At 37.6% G+C, this 16108-nt stretch overlaps 1 long non-coding RNA gene across 2 annotated transcripts in view; it reads right to left on the bottom strand.

The window, feature by feature from the left end:
- The window catches only part of LOC105726316 (uncharacterized), a 279709-nt gene that overhangs the window by 31091 nt on the left and 232510 nt on the right, over positions 1 to 16108 (bottom strand). For both annotated transcript variants that reach the window (XR_010341432.1, XR_010341431.1), the window contains one exon: positions 2187 to 8170. This is a non-coding gene — a long non-coding RNA (uncharacterized LOC105726316). The remainder of the gene's footprint in view (positions 1 to 2186; positions 8171 to 16108) is intronic.

Here is a 16108-nt window from a genome sequence, read left to right on the forward strand (position 1 = left end):
ACACAACTGAAAGCCTCATCCCAGATCTCATGAAGCCTGACCTCTCTAGCCCTGTCCCAAGAGATTCTGGTTCCAGACCCTCTGTGAGAATATCATGAGGCCATACACAGTAACTTAACTGTACACAGAAGTGATTGTAAAGTGCATGAACAAATCCCACTGAACTCATTAAATGTATCCTCAGTTAAACTTCCCCTCAGATGAGTCCCCAGAATACCTATTCTACCACTACCTGTCACCAAAGGAGGTATACAGAAGGGAAATCAATAGGGAAAGAGATATTGTTCCTAATGCAGTTAAAATGTCTCACTTTTACCAACTTTACAAACATGTAACCACGTATCACATTGCTATAGCTATTTGCAGAGACTTGGGAAGGACACAGTCAGAGCAGAGGTTCTAAAATATAAGCTCCACTGTTTTCACTGTAAATCTCCCTCTGGTTGGGGCTAAGGGTTGGCAGCCAACAGAGTAAAGCCAGAGGCAAGCATGAAACACTGTCTGTGCGAAGTAGATAGTGTGGAATCTGAGTTTAATTCCAGCTCTATCTTAGAAGCTTAATTAATATTTTCCATGAGTTAATGTATCATTAAAACCTCCTGATGTTTCCCTACAGTAGTGACTCTTAAGGAAGGAGGAGATAAGAGTTGTTTCAAATTGTCCTTTGTCAGTGGGAAGTATACATACTAGTTTGAAAACTCATATTCAGTGTTTTTTTAACACAAATGACAGAAGGTCAGATTTGACGAAATCGTCTTGTTTTGTGGGGATATAGAGATTATAGAGTGAGAAAGCACTAAAGGACTTGTGGATTTTAGAGAAGTAAACTCCTTCAAGATTAGAAGAAGGTGGGAGCCACTGCAAAAAGTGTCTCAGTGGCTAAGGGGCAGGTAAAATGGAGAGAGAGAGAAGAGCATGACTGGTCTCCAACTGGCTCAGGGTCCTCATCTGTGTCTTCCCTGGCTCCCTACAGGCAGATCAGCAATCAATCAAGATGGGAGAGTGGACTATCACAAGACTATCATGAGACTTAGTCCCTCCAGGGGAACCAGGAATACTAATGTCAGATGTGAAGGGGTTTTGATATTATGCTGAGGAGCTTAGATTTTATCCTGCAATCCATGGGTGCTGATGGTGACCAACTTGGTGTTTGGTAAAACAGCCCTGGTCATGATGCGGGGGTCAGACTGACACCAGGAAGACTCAAGGAGAACCTCCAAAACAGTTAAGGGTCTGTGGCACTTGTTCTGCTGAGAGATGATGAGGCACTGACTGAGGGCAGTGGCTGTGACTATGAAGACCATGGGCCCTGGGGCTGCAGGAGGGGAGGAGGTAGCAGCACTGCTCCCCTCTGACCCCCTCCCAGACAGTGCTCACTCACTACTCACCTGCCACCTACCCAAGATAATCACGTACCATGACTCCTCAAGAGCCACAGTTCTATTCTAGCTTCATACCCATATCTCTCTAACAAGTCTTGTTTACCTTGGAGAGAAGGCTGAGAAAGACCATGAAGGATGCTATGAGAAAGTAGGGCCACACTGGGGACCTTCCAGTGCCCACCTAATTTGTTATTAATATCTGCAGTACCATCAATATCATGTCCCAAATGGATTGCATCTTCTAGGACTGAATTTTTACTATGTCCTAATGATATAGAACAATCTAAGCAACTGCAAACTTCAATGCCTGCCTTAGCCAAGCCTGTCTCGATTTCTTAGAGTTCCCCCAGGCAATTTCCTGTCAAGCTAGACAAGCTTCAGAACGCTCCTAATGTATCTGTTAGAGACTCAGAACTGCCTCCTCTGTCTGATTAATTTCCCAAAGGGTCTAAGCTGCTTGTTTCAGAACCATTCTGCTTCAGATCAAGAGTTAAAAAGACCCATCCAGATTGCAAAGGATCAACGAGCCAGATGGGGCATCCTCTATAGGACACAGGTTAGTGCTAAAAAAAAAATGTTTTCAACCTATCTGGCTTCACCTGCTTTTCATACAAGTTCTCCACAACTACGAGAAAGATGGGGAAGATGGGTGGTATTTTCTGACAAAAGAAAAATAGTTATCTATAAAACTTACATAAAAATGCCAAGTGAATCCCTATACTCTTTGTAAAAAATACATATGTACCTGTGAATATATACACTATATATTCCATATCTTCCCATATATTTTAAATATATATGTACCTTAGGTGAAACTTCTTAAGTGAAACTTCTTATGTATTCTTAGGTGAAACTTCTCTGGTTTCTTCTTAAACATCCTTTAAGATGCAAGCTTTCCCAAGACTTTTTAGGAGTGAGAGATTTAAAAAAAAAAAAAAAGCATGTAAGAATCACTAACTTCAGGTTGCTTCACAACTCACATCTCATGCCTAGCTCCTCCTGTTATTTTCCCAATGTTATTATATGTCATCCCTCAGTAATCAAAAGGATTGGTTCCAGTACTCTAAAGGACACCAAAATCCAAGTCTGCTGAAGTCCCTAATATGAAATGGTGTAGCATTTGTATTTGGCCTACACGCATCTTCTCATGTATTTTAAATCATCTCTAGATTACTTACAATACCTAGTAGAGTATAAGTGCTATGTAAATAGTTGTTATACTACAAATTGTTTTTTACTGTTATTTTTTACTGTTGTATTTTTATTGGTTTTTAAAATAATAATAATAAAATATTTTTTATCCACGGTTGTTTGAATCTGTGAATGTAAAACCCTCTAACATGGAGGGCCGACTCTGTTAGTAAAATTATATGATGCTCCTGTATTTGAACCTGGCTAGATATAACCACTGATCTCCTCTGAACAACAATATTCTTTTCTCTACCAGCCCACTCAGAATATAGCAACAGAATCTCCAAACCATAATACAGTCATTTTCCTAACTCTTAATTTTGAATTACTGAATTCTTGATTTATGACAGAGGTTTTCAAACTTGACTGCCAATTAATATCACATGCAGAATTTTTTAAAATACAGATGCCTAGGTACCACCCCTAGGGAGTCTTAGTTGGTCTGGGCTGCAGTCTAGGCATTGGAGTCTTTCAGAACTTTCCAGATGATTCTGAAGCCAAGGTCAAGACCCTCTGATAGAGGGATCCCATGCAGATGGAGAGACCTACAAGGATTGGACCAGAGGAACCCAGCTCAAGCATTTGCTTCTCTGGGTGCCTATCAGAGCTCCCCAAATGTTGACCACATCTTCCTCTATTCCCTTAAAGTAGCTCCTCTGCAGCACCTATCCTGCTGATTTGTGTTGAATATTCCTCCTCAGTTCTTTGCTGTGAGCTCCTGAATGCAGAGATTTTTCTTTCATCCCAAACAGAACACTGAACCACAAACAGACCCTGACACATAGAAGGTGCTCAGTGAATGTTTGTAGCATTCAAACTGACAGTGTTTATTCCTCTAACTCTGACCAAAGTAATCAGGCTAAAGTAATTCTGTCCAGAGAGCCAGGACTATGGTGCTGCAAAGTTAACACTTGAAGGATACCCTGAAAGGCATCGCACGAACAAACCAGTTGCTCATCAATAATGAGAAACAAGTGTGTGGCAGCTCTGGTGCTGATAGTTTATGATTTGCAAAGTGTTCTTTCTAGAGACTCCTCAAGTGTGAATATAATTAAAGCCTCTGAATATTACCTCTTCCATTGTGCCTGGTACTAGTCCCTGCTCATTGTTCAGATAAGACAAGACTGATGAATGTGAATGTGTCTGAAGTTAAAGTAGGCAGGAGATAATGAAAAAGGCTGATTGGAAAGTCCTTATCAACTCAAGAGAGTTCTGAGATATAGAGAGCATGAGGACTCCAGGCAGCCCTATCTTCCAAAGTCATGAAGGGGAACTGCAGTTGCTGCAAACTCTGAAACTTCCTCTCCACTGACACATACAAGTCAGCAGGGTCATTTATGCACAACTCCAGGCAGATTAATATTCTATGGGAATGGTAACTCCTATGTCCTGTAACTTGGCAGCCCTCAAATTGCCTGTGGCGGGAAGCTTCACAGCAGATGTAACACAAGGCTACTTTTATTATTAATAAGCTTCAAAAAGATCAAAATCCCTTACAGTAATTATTGCTGCTGTTCACAACATAGTCCGGGATCTCCCTTTGAAACAAACCCAATGGTCCCATGGACAGTCTCATAGACTCTCATCCCATTACTGTCATGACAGAGGATGGCTCTATCTTTAATGTATCAGTTCATTCCTAGAACAAACTGTCTATGGGATAAACATAGAAATTGACCCTTAAAGCTTGAAACTTGTATTTGTTTTATCTGAGTTCCTTTCTGATATGGTTTGGCTGTGTCCCCACCCAAAACTTCATCTTGAATTATAATCCCCATAATTTCCATAATCCCCACATGTCAAGGGAGAGACCAGGTGAAGATAATTGAATCATAGGGGCAGTTTCCCCCATGTGGTTCTCATGATAGTGAGTGAGTTCTCACTAGATCTGATGGTTTTATAAGTGTTTGGTAGTTCATTCTCCTTCCTCTTGCCTTGTGAAGAAGATGCCTTGCTACCCCTTCACCTTCTGCCATAATTGTAAGTTTCCTGAGGCCTCCCCAGCCATGCTGAACTGTGAGTCAATTATATTTCTTTCCTTTATAGATTACCCAGTCTCAGGCAGTTCTTCATAGCTGTGTGAAAACAGACTAATACACTTCCTCAGGAAAGGACCTTCAGACCTCTCAAAAAAAAGTATCAAAGAACACAAACTCACCAGATCACCACACCAGATGCCTCCTAGCCCCCTAGTTCCTGTTTTGTTTTTTGATTTTTTACATATTGTTACATGTCTTCCCTGATATATAGAGTCCTAGTTTAGTCAGTCAGAGAGATGAATTTCAGACTGAGCTCCCACCTCCTCAGCTATGGCACCAGATTAAAGCCTTTTTCCTTGGCAATACTTGTATCTCAGTGATTGACATTCTGTGCAGTGAGCAGCAGGACCTAGACCAAACCCCTGCTGTTTCAGTAACACCTCTTGGACTTTACCTCTTAATTCTGATCATATCACCAATTCCTGAGAACCTCTGGTTCTGAAATCCTGCTCCAACCTCCCCTCTCAAAAATCCCCAAGTTCTACTCACTAACCTTGCATCATGCAGACGGTTAAAACCTCCGGAAAATTAGGATGGAGTTCTATACTGCAAATACTGATGAGCTGTCTTTATTTTTTTTATGTTGTTGTTATGTTGCTGCAATGAAACAAGGTTTGCTCCTCAACTCTCATCCCATTGCTGCCATGACAGAGAACACCTCAGTCTTTAATGTATCAGTCCATTCCTAGAACAAACAATCATCCCACAATTTCATTGTCTAAAGGCTCTTCCCAAGGCAGGATGGCACAGTTGCTAACCTTGGAGTTAGCAACCTTGACAGTTGCTAACCTTAGGGCTAGATTGTCTGGGTTCAAATCTCATGTCCACTACTTATAAGCACTGGCATTTTTGGCCAGTCATTCTTCAATATTCCCAGCTAAAAATGTAGATGATACTAACACTATCTACCTCATAAGGTTGTTTTGAGGATTGATATAATTTGGATCTGTGTCCTCACACAAATCACATGTCGAATGGTAATCTTCAATGTTGGAGGTAGGGCCTGTTGGGAGGTGATTGGATCATGGGGGCAGAGTTCTCATGAATGATTTAGCACTGCACCCGTTGGTGCTGTATAGTGAGTGAGTTCTCACGAGATCTTGTCATTTAAAAGTGTGTAGCACCTCCCCTCCTCCTCTCTGTTGCTCCTGCTCCAGCCATGTAAGACATGCCTGCTTCCTCTTCACCTTCCGTCATAATTGTAAGTTTCCTGAAGCCTCCCCAGAAGCAGAAGCTGCTGTGCTTCCTGTACAGCCTGTAGAACGATGAGCCAATTAAACTTCTTTTCTTTATAAATTGCCCAGTCTCAGGTATTTCTTTATAGCAGTGCAAGAATGAACTAACACAGGGATCACATATATATCTTGTAGGCCAGTGTCTGACACACATTTATCAATATTATTCACAGGTTGGAGTTTTACAGTAAGATTGACTTGGCCAGAATTATATTCCTACAACAAGTGAGCATCTGGTCACTCCTTTTTAGTTCCCAATATGAGGAAATTTCTTCCTTGTCCCTCTTCTTTTCCCAGCTTATAATAGACATCATTCTAGATAATATCTTTGTTATTTTCTTTCCCTATTGATTAAATTTACTTCAAATTGAAATTATTTCTTAATACTATCTTTCTGTTGCTAAGAATATCCATGGCGTTCCTCTGTGGATCTGGGACTGTGGACGCTTTGTCCTTCATCCCCTACTGTGATATATCTAGTTCACCCTCTCTGCTTCAGTTCTTTTTTCTTTGGCTTCTTTTTTCAGTTACAATGTGCCCAACCTACCCAAGCCACCGGCTTTCAACTCCTACCGCAGCCAGGAAATTATCATTTCCCCTTATAATATTTTATTCATGCTTTTGAAATATAGAACTGACTTTTTAAAAACCACCCTTACCATACTTAAAAAAAATTGGTACTATCCATTGATATTTTAATTGAGGACTCCAGGTTTTTCCCACATTTAAAATTACTTTTTAAAACATCAGATAGTTTCTAAAACTGGAAATAAAAAGATAGAGTTTAGGCAAATTAAGTACCGAAATAAAGAAACCAAACCACATACTGCAACATAAGGACAGGAAGATGAGGACTGTATTTTAGATTCCCTCTAAGATACAGCAAAAGAAAAGTGACATGGACTACAACAAGTTAAAATGTATCAGTAAATATTACCTCTGAAGGTCACTCTGACTCAGATTCTGTTTCTCCCACCAGCACACTTTTGGAAGGTATTTCCTGCTGAGTTGTAACTTAAAGGAACATGTTCCTTTGGGTAGAAAAGTATGGAGAAGATGCAATTTGGGGAGAGCACATTATTTCTAAGAGCTTTGCAGAGCAATGAGCTACTTTGATTCACTCATGAATGACTCACCAGTAAAATTCTTTAGATCCCAGAATGGCCAGGTCTATGGTCTAAAACCGCCCCAAAACAATTTTTTTTTTCAGCTTCCTCTCATTTGAACTTTTACCCACTTGTCTACCATAGCAGTGTTTGTCAGACATACTTCATCTTTTAATGGGCACATCCCCATCACCATGCCTTGGTATACCAAACCATGATGGGCATGGATTAGGAATGATGGAAACCGCCTGGGAGAATAGCAACCTGGACATGTGCCCCAAAACAGATAACTGAGCCCTTTAGTCAGTTTCAAAGTGTGTTCATACATGGCCAATGTGCGCCCATGCCCATTCCCCCCAACCCCTACCACTACATTATAAGGAACTTTTTCATTTTGCAGTAGACTAGGAGTAATCTTGGACCCTGGGTTGGTCACCCAGTTCCATCAGGTGCACCACTTTATTTTTCAGTTAATAGGGCCTTTTTAGAAGAATGAGATTGAGTAATAAAAAAAAAGGTTAGTTTACTTGGGGGGTGAGAGGGGAATATTGGCAAGAGCCAAGGTATACAATAATTGGAATTTGAGGCCTGATGGCAAACTTAGAAGGAAATATGAGAAACTATAAATGTGAAATGCTGGATATTGGGTTGCGCTGAGACAGTAATAAATAGAAACTAGGCAAGGATTTCTTAATTAGCAAATGAACCTAGAGAACTGGACTAACAGACCAAATGCCCTGGTAGATAGTCAAAGGTATAAAGAAGCAAGGGAACTCTGTGAAGCCATGAGGCAGAACAGAGTGTGACCAATGTGGAAGATGACAGGGAATAATTGAGGGAAGACTTTAACAGCTGCATTCGTTGACAATTGCTGCTGTAACAAATTACCACCAACTGGATGGTTTAAAATAACACAGACTTATTCTTTTAAAGTCTTTGAGGTCAAAAGGACTAAATGAGTCTCACTGGGATAAAGTCAAGGTGTTGGCTGGGCTGCATTCTTTCTGGAGGCTTTGGGTAGAGCCCATTTCCTTACCTTTTCCAGCTTCTGGAAGCTGCCAGCACTCTTTGACTGTTACCTTTTCTTCCATCTTCCAGGTCAGCAATGGCCAGTTGAATCTTTCTCACATTATATCATTCTGACAGTTCTCTGCCTTCCTTTTCTTCACCTAAGAACTGTTGGTCACTTTGGGACCTCCAAATTAATCCAGGATGATCTTATTTTAAGGTCAGATAATTAGCAACAATTAATTCCACCTGCCACTTTAACACCCCTTTTCGATGTAAAGCAATATATTCATAGGATCTAGAGACTGGGGGTGGGCATCTTTGAAGGGGGGATCATTATTCTGCCTACCACAACAACCCTTTTAAAAAGCATTAAGAGAATGATGATTGTGTGATAGAACAAAATCTATATGCAGAGAGTAGTGAAATAAAACCCCACAAGTGTAACTCAAAAGTCATCTTAAATTAGGAGTTACAAATTTATATGACTTTAAGAACTATCTTCACAGAGGAACTGTATCAGAACACACATTATGTTCTAATTCAGAATCATTTTAATGTCCTCCACTGAAGGGAAGACTTGACCTCTTTGATATCAACCCATTAATTGGGACAAAACTCTTGAACAGAGATTACTAAATCCGGTCATCATTCAAGGAATAATTCAAGCATGACCTTCCTTAAGGAAGAGTCTCTCCCTACTCCCCAGGCAGAATTAATTTCTCTTTCTTGGATCACTGTCCCTTGTGCTCTCCTTTCTAATGGTACTTATCATTCTGTAATGTAATTTCCTGTTTTTATGCCTGTCTCCCTATGGGATGATGAGGTTCTTTTGAGGACAGGGACCATGACTTACACAACTTTGTATTCGAAGCACCTACCATAGTGACTAACATAAGGAAGCTATTCAATTTGTGTATTGAATGAAAACCTGTGAGGTGATCAAGAGGATTCTAAACTTCAGTCTTAGGGAATAAAACTAGATAACGACAGCTTTCAAATTAGAATAATAAACAATAAACTTCTAGGTTCCGGGGAGGCATTTGAGTGACAGAGCCAGGTAAATGGTAGCAAATAAGAAATGAAGAACATTTTCCTGTAATTGACAGCAGATTTAAAAAGCAAGGTCAAAACACAGACAAGAAAGCTTATCTGCTATGATTTTATACATTTTCAACCACATTTAGCATATAAATGAATGGCACCCAAAAAGCCCACCAAAACTACAGTTCCAGAAAGAGGACTTGGATATTATATTATTTGCAAGCAGACATAACTTTCAGTCAGTTGATGATATACATTTAAAAAATGTTTTTTAGACACAATTTTCCATCATACTTCACGGAAAATGTTAACACTCAGTATAGCTGACTAGGAAGGAGAGAACATTTCTGAACTGCTTTCATCTTCCCTAAAAACTCAAGATGGATTTTGAAGTTTCATGACTTCCAAGTTACTTGGGAGAAAAGGAAAACTAAAACTCCAACCTAGCTCTCTGTAAGAGAATATAGAAGAGAGAGGCCAAGCTAAGACAAGAAGATGTAGTCTAATGCGTTTTCAAGTTTGTTTTTCCTCACACCAAAATCTTTTCACCAAAATCCTTTTCCGTCCATACCCATCATATGAGTTTATTCTCTCACTGCTGTAAATAAATACCTGAAACTGGATAATTTATAAAGAAAAGAGGTTTAATCAGCTTGTGGTTCTGCTGGCTCTCCAGGTTTCTGCTTCAGGGATGTCTCAGGAAACTTACAATCATTGTGGAAGGTAAAGGGAAAGCAGGCACTTCTTGACATGGCTGGCGAGAGAGAGGGGGACAGAGGGTGCTACTGACTTTTAAACAAGCAGATTTTGTGAGAATTGTATTACAGGACAGTATCAGGGGGATAGTCTTAATGTCATCCAAAAATTTACGGTATTTTAAGGGCAGGCAAAAAAAAAAAAAAAAAAAAAGGAGGCCAATAAAGCAATTGATAAGGATAAACTGAAAAGGTGGGAAAAGAATTATGAGAACAGTGTCAAGGAAACCACTAAGAATAATATTTCAAGGGGCTAGTCAGTATCACCAAATGCCGCTAAGAAATCAACATATGATAAGTGAAGTAAGTGAAATGTACCAAATATTTCTATTATCCATAGCACACAAGTAAAAATTAGCTTCTAGAAATATTAGAATCTTTATCCACAAAGTTTATTTTTTAAGCATAAAGTCCTCTCTCAGATTCCATCCTTATCCTAAATACATACATTCAAACATATACATACCTGTTGATAACTTCACTAAAAATGAACTGGGGTCAGTTTTGATAACTGTTCAAGTAGGTAAAAGGAAGGAAGACAGAAAATGCAACTCTCCTTGTTATTTCCATTTACATGAAGATCAGTGAACCAATTGGATCCATTGATTTGGAACGAGAAGCAACTGAAGCATTCAACCACAAAACTGAGGGTTAGGACATGGTTAGCTGACAGCAACCCTGCCGTTTTTAGAGCTAGACAAAGATTTTACCAGTTAACCAAAGGTAAGTTGTCTTCACTGGGTATATCTCATTAAATTCAAGTATCTCAGAATATAACTTTCACTAAGTTTGAAGATCTAAGGCCATGGATTAAAAGTATTGTGCCAAAGGAACAAAGAAAGCAATAGGGAAGAGAAAATTAATAATTAATAATTACTTGTAAAGCATTTTATATTCAATACATCATCAAGTAGAAAAGGCAGGTATTATTATTCTGGTTTTCACATAGGCAAATAGTTTCAGAAGCTACATTTACAGAACCACATGCTGCCTTGTAAGGAGACGGATAGAGCTGCAGATGGCATCATGATGACAATAGCAACACAACCAAGAATCTTTGAGGAAGAGCTCCATATCAGTCAGGTTTTCAATGCATTTGACCGAATCTGAATAGATGGACATGCATTACAACAAATAACTTGGGTAAAAGACTGTGACATGCTGCAGCTGACTTCCACTGGCTGACCAGAGTCTACTGTGAGTTTCTCTTCCCAACTCTGTGTTCAGTGTCATCATGTTGGTAGTTTGAAACAAGCCATAACTGGATATTTATATCACAGAAATTAATACACATTACAATAATGGCTACTTTTGATTTTCAGAGAACCAGTTATTAAATATCTACTAGCATATAACTGGGTATATTGCATCATTCACACATGATCAAATTTATGTGCTGATAAATATAAAAATAAGACTTGAATAGCTTGCAATATAATGTACTGCCAACACAATGGTCTAATTCATAATGCATAGAACATATATCTCTTTTTAAAGGTGTATGTTCATCAGATATTTATACGATTTTAGAAAAAAATATTTTGTATTTGTTCTCAACCCTTTGGTTTACTGTGACAGGTTATCTCCAGGTGTTTTTTCATCAATGAAATGGATTACTGACATTTTTAAGTCATGTTCCATAGACCATCAGAGGATTATAATTTTTTTTCCCCAAAGAATCCTAAAAAAGATTTCTTAAATATCATTATTTAAACAAATTGTAAATGTTTTAAAAACTTTAATTAAAAGATTAGCATACCCAAATATGTCATATACCAAATTGTAATATATTGGAGACCACCAACTCATTAACTTGTACTGCCGGTTTAACTTGTTTTTGGCAGACCTTAGAATGAATATCCCTCTGGCATATCTGTGTATATACTTAAACTTAGAGGAATCTTTGACTAGGATGGTTATAACTCTGTACTGTTTTTCTTTTGTTTTGTTTTGTTTAATTTAAAACTCTTGAACTCTTGAAACTCTACCACTACCAAAAGAATATACCCGGGCTAGCTTGACTGGAAGACAGCACAGTCACTGCCATATCCCAGCCAAGGCCAGCCTAGATCAGCCAATAGCCTTCCAACCATCCATGTAAGCATGCCCAGCCCCATTTAGTAAATCTTCAGCTGACCATAAATACATGAGAAGCCTGGCAGAGACCTGTCTATCCCAGCACAAATCAACTGACAGAATCATGAGCCAACTAAACGTCTATTGTTATGTAAACCATTCTTTAAAAACTTCAAACTAGTTTATTTCTGCTTTGATAAAAATTAGACAATTATGCTACCTTAGCAACACTTTCATGTTGTTAATGTGTCATGTTATAAATATTATGCTGACTGTAAGATTTCAGTTTCTTTTATCTAACTTTAATATTTATAGTAAGGAATAAGAATAGTAGTTATATATTGATCACAAGTCATATAGAAACAAGTTTTTCTACTTAGTCACTTTCAAATTTCTGGATTGGTTTCAACATTTTCAAGATTCTTTTGAATTTAAGACATAAACGATCATATTACCTACATCCAATATCTTTTTTCTTTCTATCTGTGTTTCTTGCTTTTCTCCCCTACTTCCTTTCTTTCTTTTTGAAAATCCTTCTACTTCATTTTTTTCTTGTCATCTTGAACTGGTTCAGATAACTCCTAATTAAAAATATATATATATGGACCTTCAGATACTTTTAATATTTATGTTTTTATCATAAACTAAAGGAGTTATAAAAGTTGAGATTTCCAATGTTTTTAAAACATTGACATAAAAATAAAACTGCTATACAGCCAATAAATAAATAAACTGTTACACTAATATATGGTGACAGAATTTAGAAAAATCAAGCAGTGGTACCTTTGGAGAGGTGTTAATGACCACGAGGTATCAACACAAAGTCCCCTGGCATACTGACTCTATGAGAGTTTTAAAATTATATAGAAGACTCTCTTTTGGTTCCAAATGAAGTTTAAGGTGGTTCTTTCTAATTGCATGAAGAAAGTCAATGGTAGCTTGTTGCGGATAGCATTGAATCTAAATTACTTTGGGCAGTATGGCCATTTTCATGATACTGATTATTCCTAACCATGAGCATGGAATGTTTTTTCATCTGTTTGTGTCCTCTCTGATTTCCTTCAGCAGTGGTTTGTATTTCTCCTTGAAGAGGTCCCCTTGTAAGTTGTATTCACAGGTATTTTATTCTCTTTGCAGCAATTGTAAGTGGGAGTTCACACATGATTTGTCTCTCTATTTGTCTGTTATTGGTGTATAGGAATGCTTGTGATTTTTGCACATTGATTTTTGTATCCTGAGACTTTGCTGAAGTTTCTTATTAGCTTAAGGAGATTTTGGGCTGAGACGATGGGGTCTTATAAATATACAATCATGTCATCTGCAAATAGAGACAATTTGAATTTCTCTTTTCCTAAATGAATACCCATTACTTCTTTTTCTTGACTGATTGGCCTGGCCAGAACTTCTAATACCATGTTGAATAGGAGTGGTGAGAGAGGGCATACTTGTCTTATGCCAGTTTTCAAAGGGAATACTTCCAGTTTTTGCCTATTCCGCATAATATTGGCTGCGGGTTTGTCGTAAATAGCTTCTATTATTTTGAGATACATTCCATCGATACCTAGTTTATTGAGAATTTTTAGCATAAAGGGCTGTTGAATTTTGTTGAAGCCTTTTCTGCATCTATTGAAATAATCATGTGGTTTTTGTCTTTGGTTCTATTTATGTGATGGATTGTGTTCATAGATTTGCATATATTGAACCAGCCTTGATCACAGGGATGAAGCCTACTTAATTATGATGGATGAGCTTTTTAATGTGCTGTTGGATTCGGTTTGCCAGTATTTTATTGAAGATTTTTGCATCAATGTTCATCATAAATATTGGCCTAAAATTTTCTTTTTTAGTTGTGTCTCTGCCAGAGCCCACATAGCCAAGACAATTCTAAGCAAAAATAACAAAGCTGGAGGCATCACACTGCCTGACTTCAAACTACACTACAAAGCTACAGTAATCAAAACAGCATGGTACTGGTATCAAAACAGAGATATATATTAATGGGACAGAACAGAGGCCTCAGAAGTAATGCCACACATCTACAATCATCTGATCTTTGACGAACCTGACAAAAGCAAGCAATGCGGAAAGGATTCTCTATTTAGTAAATGATATTGGTAAAACAGGCTAGCCATATGCAGAAAGCTGAAACTGGATCTTTTCCTTACACCTTATACAAAAATTAACTCAAAATGAATTAAAGATTTAAATATAAGATCTAACACCATAAAAACCCTAGAAGAAAACCTAGGCAATACCATTCAGCACATAGGCATAGGCAAGAACTTCATGACTAAAACACCAAAAGCAATGGCAACAAAAGCCAAAATAGACAAATCGCATCTAATTAAACTTAAGAGTTTCTGCACAGCAAAATAAACTATCGTCAGAGTGAACTGGCAACCAACCGAATGGGAAACAACTTCTGCAAGCTACCCATCTGACAAAGGGCTAATAACCAGAATCTACAAAGAACTTAAACAAATTCACAAGGATAAAACAAACAACTCCATCATAACGTGGGTGAAGGATATAAATGGACACTTCTCAAAAGAAGACATTTATGCAGCCAACAAACATATGAAAAAATGTTCCTCATCACTGGTCATTAGAGAAATACAAATCAAAACCACATTGAGATACCATCTCACGCCAGTTAGGATGGTGATCATTAAAAAATCAGGAGACAACAGATGCTGGAGAGGATGTGGAGAAATAGGAACACTTTTACACTGTTGATGGGAGTGTAAATTAGTTCAACCATTGTGGAAGATAGTGTGGTGATTCCTCAAGGATTTAGAACTATAAATACCATTTGACCAGCAATCCCATTACTGGGTATATACCCAAAGGAATATAAATCATTCTACTATAAAGACACATGTACACATATGTTTATTGCAGCACTGTTTACAATAGTAAAGACTTGAAACCAACCCAAATGCCCATCAGTGATAGACTGGATAAAGAAAATGTGGCACATATACACCATGAACTACTATGCAGCCATAAAAAAGGATGAGTTCATGTCCTTTGCAGGGACATGGATGAAGCTGGAAACCATCATTCTCAGCAAACTGACACAAGAACAGAAAACCAAACACTGCATGTTCTCACTCATAAGTGGGTATTGAACAATGAGAATACATGGGCACATGGAGGGGAACATCACACATTGGGACTTGTCAGGGGGTAGGGGGCTAGTGAAGGGATAGCAGGGTTTGGGGAGATTGGGGAGGGATAACATTAAGAGAAATACCTAATGAAGGTGACAGGGGGATGGATGCAGCAAACCACCATGGCATGTGTATACCTATGTAACAAACCTGCATGATCTGCACATGTACCCCAGAACTTAAAAGTATAATAAAAAATAAAAATTTAAAAAATTATATAGGAGAGTGTTAATTTTGTTAAAACTCATTGATCTGTACATATAATATTTTCTATATTATTCTATGTATATGCCAATATAAAATTTCCCAAAATATTTAACATTATATCTACATAAATATAACTGTAATCAATTTAACTGTTAAGTAAGTCTCTTAACTGTAGCTGGATGATAGCCACTAGCATGTACTTTTTAGCAATTAGGAAATACCTTTTTTAGTAGTCAAAATTCTATATCATTTCTTTTGTTCATGAACTCAAATTTCCATTTCACTGCCCCACAACATTTATCCTATGTAATATGTTTTTAGGGTTCAAAGGTTTTGTGTATTACCTTGCCATATTTCTGTGCAATGAAATATAATATCTTAAATAAAAATAAAATTGGTAAATAACATACAAGTTATTTTTATTCCCTATTACCAAAATACTCTAGCTATTCAAGTTTTCTGCTAGGTTTTCATTGAGTTGTAACTCATTTGTATGAATTAGTTTAGTTTGCTGAGAATGATGGTTTCCACTTTCATTCATGTCCCTCCTCAAGAAAAGATATTCATATGAAACATATGAAAATAAAAGAAATCTTTTAAAACAATGTTATACAATTCTTTGAAACATATATGCCAAAAGAAAAAAAATCTCATAGTGACCTATGGCCATACATTAATAAACTATTAAACTTATTTTAAATTTGTTTAACACTGGAAAACACCTGACTTGCAAAAGGATTTGTAACCGAGTCAGTTGTGTCATTCACTTTTCAATTCCTGGAAAGTCAAAAAGGTTTTTATCAAGATTTTTCAAAAGACCACGAATTGTAAGTATTTCTCTCCAACGTTACAGTAATTTGTTTAATGTAATTATAGTCAAACTAGGTTGGAA

Source organism: Aotus nancymaae, unplaced genomic scaffold (assembly GCF_030222135.1).
Source record: "Aotus nancymaae isolate 86718 unplaced genomic scaffold, 86718_ANA_hifiasm-v0.15.2.pri h1tg000002l, whole genome shotgun sequence".
NCBI classification, from domain to species: domain Eukaryota; kingdom Metazoa; phylum Chordata; class Mammalia; order Primates; family Aotidae; genus Aotus; species Aotus nancymaae.